The sequence below is a fragment of the Phocoena sinus genome, chromosome 5, assembly GCF_008692025.1.
Source record: "Phocoena sinus isolate mPhoSin1 chromosome 5, mPhoSin1.pri, whole genome shotgun sequence".
NCBI classification, from domain to species: Eukaryota; Metazoa; Chordata; class Mammalia; order Artiodactyla; family Phocoenidae; genus Phocoena; species Phocoena sinus.
Window position 1 is genome coordinate 64779493 of NC_045767.1, and position 6000 is coordinate 64785492.

Here is a 6000-nt window from a genome sequence, read left to right on the forward strand (position 1 = left end):
TGTTTTATATAGATTATTTGAATCAATCCCCAGCAGCTTTCTGAGGGAGTTTCTATTGTTATTCCAATTTTATAGGCAAAGAATATGAGGCATAGAGAAGTCAAGTAATGTGCTTAAAATCACATTGTTAATAAACAGTAAAGCTAAGCTTCAAACCCACAGAGTCTGACTGTAGATTTAATGCTGTCAGCCACTGTGCTATACCCCCAGTTACAGACTGTGTGAGAACATTTGTCTGTCAGAGAAGGATCACTTATAAAATAATAATAATAGCAAACACAAATACAGTAAGTCCCCTACATACGAACCTTCAAGTTGCAAACTTTCAAAAATGCGAACATGCGTTCACATGTCCAATCACGTAAGTTAGTTCTCATGCCTGGCGTTCACTGTCACATGCGTGCATCCTCTACAAGTGGTTGTGTTTTTGTGTACTTTACTGTACAATACTGTATAGAGTACAGTAGTACAGTATCTTTATTTCAAGCCCAGGATGTCCGGAAGCAAGTGTAAAATCAGCAGTATATAGCCGATTGTGTTAGTTGGGTACCTAGGCTAACTTTGTTTGACTTAGGAACAAAACTGGCCTTATGAACGTGCTCTTGGAATGGAACCCATTCGTATGTAGGGGACTTACTGTATATCCCTTTCTGTGTGCCAGACATTGCTCTAGTCGAGGGTTTCTCACAGGTGGCACTACCAACGTTTGGGGCTGGATAAATCTTTGTAGGGGGCTACCCTGTGCATTGTAGGATGTTTAGCAGCAGAGGCCCGGTAGCAACCCTCCTCACCCCTGTTTGGACAACAACAAAATGTCTGCAGACAATCCCAGATGTCTCTGGGGTGGGCCAAATAGCTCCCAGTTGAGAACTACTGTGCTAAAAACTTCACTTACATTAAGTCATTTAATCCTAATAACAACCGTATGAAATAGTTACTGTCATTATTTCCATTTTACCCACTTCAGACCAGTTCTATTCTAGATAATCTAATCATCCAGAAAGTGAATTTAAAAGACAATTCATAATCTGGATCAGTCTAATTACGTCTAAATGTATTACTTGCAGATAAACCATCTACTTTGGCAACACAGCAGTGCTTGGATTAACACATTTTGTGGGCGGAAATAATCTTTTATCAATGAGGTCTGCCTAAGTATAGAGAGGTTTTGGGGAAACTCCATTGTCCTCATTCATTTTGCAGTTCATTCAGCAGACATTTAGTGAACACCTACACAGTGTCAGGCAGTGTTCTGAACCCTGGAGATGAAGTGGGAAATGAAGCAAAGTCCTGGCACTCCCATTCTGGTGGGAGCGTACATTCCAGTGACAGAAAATAATCAAGAAAATAATGACAATAGTTCATTTTCAGATAATGTTAAGTATTCTGAAAAAAAATAAGAGTATGATGTGCTAACGGAGAGTTGGGCAAGGTACATGTTGGTTTAAATAAGGATGTTAAAGAAGGCTTTCCATGATTTCTTTTATATGACACCAGGGGAAAGCAGAAGTGCAGAGACAGAAAACAGGCCAGTTGTTGCCAGAGGCTGGAGGTAGAGGGAGGGGTTGACTACAAAGGCACATGAGGGAATTTTTAAGGTGATGGAAATATTATATATCTTGATTATATCTTGATGATGATGGCTATTATACAATTGTATGCAAAAACTCTAGAACTGTACACTGAAAAGGGTAGATTTTACTTTATGTAAATTTTAACTCAGTATACATAATTCTCTCTCTCTCTCCACATAGGCTTCTTACTGTTTTAGAAACAAAGATTATTGAGAAAGAGGCTGGGATGTTTTTCCTGAGGCTGGGAGTGTGGGCCAGAACTTGAACTTAATTGGAGAGAAATTCAGAGAAAGCCTCAGGTCAGGCTGACAGGAGACCACAGTGTTGCCCCTGCTTGCCTTGTTACCTTCAGTGGCTGTAGTGAGGCTGCTGCAAATAACTGAGGTCATGTGGGCACACAGGAGGTCACCTGTTAGCAGCCAGTTGAGCCGGGCCAACCTGGGATGTACACCTGGCCCCTCAGAGAACCAGAAAAGATGCTCAGACCACAGGCTACGGTTCACTGAGCTGCCTTTTCTTTGTTCACCTCCCCTCTGGGGAAGATCTGGTTTGCTCTGCCACAGCTGTGTTTAGAACTCTCAAGACTGGGCAGAGTTCACCCAAGGTCTTCACCCACAGGCCTCCTCAGAGGTGTCAGGCCTTCACGTGCCTGGCCCACACATGGCTACTTTCCCTAACCTGTCCCCACCCCATCACCTGTGGCAGGAAAAGCAGAATCTGTTTTCACTAACAAAACCCATTGAACTGAGATAGCAGCCTGTGCAGGAAGGAACCTGTCGGGACCACTTTCCTTAAAAGGAATAAGAGGCAGGCTTGTCTGCCCAGACAGTACAGTCAGAGAGGGGAGGCTAGACGGAAAGCCACCCTGGAATGGATTCCTTGGACCACTGCAGTATTTCAGCCTGTGGGAACAAAGTTTCTGGCAACTAATTTGACCTTGAAATGTATTATCATGTTAATGACATGTATCAAGAGACAGAAAAGTACAACCGAAACATTCTTCATGATGCTAGAATATAACAAACTTTGACTTTAGGAAATAGAGTAAAATCAATCGCTGAGCATCTGAAAGCTTAGGTCCAACAGGTCTATACTCAGATAAAAAGAACTGGCTGCAATAGGAGGGCTCTTCTAAATCTAAGCGACACTATTTCTTGATTTTCTTGGGAATGGAGGGGAGGAGAATGAAATGCATTCATAATTTGACATTGAAATGCCCTCTTGTTGCAGCAAGTTCTTTATATCTGAGACTGGACCTATTGCACCTAATACTTTCAGATGCTGAGCGATTGATTTTACTCTATTTCCTAAAGAGTCAAAGGTTGTTATATTCTAGCATCATGAAGAATGTTCTGATCGTGCTTCTCCATCTCTTGATACGTGTAATCTATAAGTAATACTATGTCTTGACTTTCTTAGGGACTGGGGAAGGAGAATGAGTTGTTTGTTTTCTTCCCTGTCTTGCTGAGACCATTGACTTTGTGACTGTCTTTGAATGTGTATAGAACATGCCACTTTCTAGTCACCCACTGTTTTTGTATCTCAGGTCAGCTGCTTATTACTCAACCTGAATCTTTCCTCAAGAATTCTGTGCTAAGTATAGATATTGAATATAGAATGCTGGTGTGAACAAAGAGGGATTTGTGCTTTTAAAAAAAGATGAGCAAAGTGGAGGAGGAAGAGGAAGCATAATGACTGATAAGAACTTTTCAGTTTACATCTCTGTCTGAATCATCTTTGTTTAATACTTTCCCCCATAACAAGTAGCATCGTGTCTTCTGTGCTGTAGGCCTCTTCATCACATCTGGTAAGTGTTGCTGTATGAATATTCGAAGAGCAAACCATCAGCACAGTGCCGAACCTAAATGCTTAACCCTGAATAGTGGTTATCAACTTTTGCTCTGAGACCATTGAGATGGAAGCCAGAGGAGTGGTTCCTGTCTGTTAGGCAGTGGACCCAGAAGTAATATATCAAATACGAAGATACATCAAGGAACATTTTTTAACTCATAAGAAATCAACATAAATTAGCAGTCTTGCAACTTTCATTTTTAAAAAGCACAACAAGTATATTGAGATGCTGGAAGAATTTTTTTAATGCATGAAAATAAATACAAGTACTTTGTGCTCATTCTCTTGCTTTATAAGTTAATAGGATCCTAAATTAAGGACCTTCTAAAGTTTTATGAAACTGGTAGTGTAACACTATAAATTAGAGGAAAGTTTCCATTCATATATGTTATAATCCTAAGGGGTAGAAATGGCCATACCCTAATAAGTTGCTGTTTCTCAAGGCTTCATAGGCAAGGGTTTTTTTCATTCATTCATTCATTCATTCAACAAATATTTATGAGTGTCTGACATCATAGACTTCTCAGCTTGTCAGGGAGGCAGACAAGTAAACCAATGTTCATAGCCCATTAAGTACCTGTGACAATAGAGGAGTATGCAGGATATTATGGGAACACAGAGAAGGAACAAGGTCAGCCTGGAAGATTCAGGATAAAGATTGCCAGATGAGATGCCCCTTGAGTTGAGTCTCAAGGAACTCACGCAAGCAGAGATTGGAAAGGCAGGACATTCCAGATGGAGGAAACATATTTAAAAGTATAATTAAAGAAGAAATGATACATTCTGGACACGGCAAATCATTCAGAATGGACACAGGCCTGGAGAGGTAATAAAGGGGTAAGGTTATAAAGGATCTTACAACCATGCTAAAATGTTTGAACTTTACCCTGAAGGAAATGGAGTCACTAAAGCTTGCTAAGCAGGGTCCTGGGGGATGAACAGAATTAGGTTTGTGTTTTAGCAAGGTTAGGGAGACTGGCAGGAAGTGTTTAAATTTGTTTTACAAAAACCTTTTTTTCTGGTTAGAACACAGCCTGATTATAAAAGGCCTACTTACGAATGAGTGGATGGAAATATGTGCATGAGAGACGGCACATTGTTTCCCAATGTCCCCAGCAGGTCTGGGGGGTGGGGAGGCTTGGGTGTTTTTGTGGTTGTTGTTTACTTTTCTTAATTTTTGGTAAAAAGTTGGCTTTATTTGTTACTCTTTCACCTTATCTCAGTTATGCCATTTTGGCGACCACCGTGGCAATCCCCCGGGAGCTGGGGCTGGAACCCGCCCACCATGATCATTAACCACAGAGCGTGAACCTGAGCCTAGTAGGGCCCTGCTGAATGGTTACAAGCTTCAGGCAGGGCTGCAGGGCCCCCCCACGAGGCCCAGTGCCCTCCGACTCACAGCCCCTGAGCCTGAGGACTACTACCCTGCCTGCCAGAGGCCACAGTGTTCCCATGGGAAGGGGGTTGCTGAGCAGACCGTGTGTCGGTGGAGATGCCAGATCTCTGCTCAGGACCAGGTCTGATACAGCCATCTGTGATATGGTGGTATGTCCTGGACTGTGGGAGGACAGACCTGTTGGGCACATCCTAGTTCTGCTGCTGACTTGCTGGGCAGCTTTAGACAAGTCATTTCTTATCCCTCTGTCAGTCTGTTTCCTGATAGGCACTGCCAGTGATGTCTCCTAGGAGCCCCTCATGACTCAGACAGGTGCCAAGTTTGCCGCCTCTGCTGAATTATGACCATGGATTTGTGCTTTGAAGGCCACTGTGTGTCTGTTGCTGAGCATCTCTCACCATAGGGCTGCTCTTGCCCCTGGTGTTCCCTTCTTAGAACTGGGGTGCCCTCCAGCAAGAAACCCTCAGGCAGTCAGTGCCTGACTTTGTTGTCTCTGCTGCCCAGCACTGCCAGACTCCTGTCCCAAGAGGGGAGTCCTTAAATGTTCTAATTCCTAAGATCTAGGTCACCTGTTATTGTGAACAGAACTTATTTTAGACATAATTGTGAGCCTTTCTATTGTAGAGTAATTCTTATGTGAATGCTCTGGGGACAGAAAGGAGTAACCTGACAGTGGGCTTATAATGACCTTTCCTCCATAAAGAGAGTCTCACCTGAAGAAGGAACTCTCACATTGTGACAGTCCCAAAGTCCTGGCATTGGACTGGGACTATACCATAGTCCTCTGACCAGAAGTAAGCATTGAGCAAGTAAGCATTGTACAAGCATTGTACAAGTCCAATAGTTGTGATTGGGACAAACCTGATGGCTCTCGTGTGAAAGACAGAAAAAATGACCCTACCATGTGGAGAAAGAAAGGAAGTCAAGAGGGAAGGAAACTAGGTAGATTGCCTGCAAATTTATACCTGCCCTTTGGGGATGGAAATTTGATCCTGGAAGAATGGAAACTGGAGAAGAGCAGCTGAACAAATGAATGGAGTTATGGGTGTTGCTTATATTTTCCATAATAATTTCATTTTTATTTTCCTTTAGAATTTAGTAAAGTTCATTTTGAAAATTCTAGATTGGCTTGGCTGTGGTAAAGAAAGCCAAGGAAACCTTTAATTTAATTTAATTTGG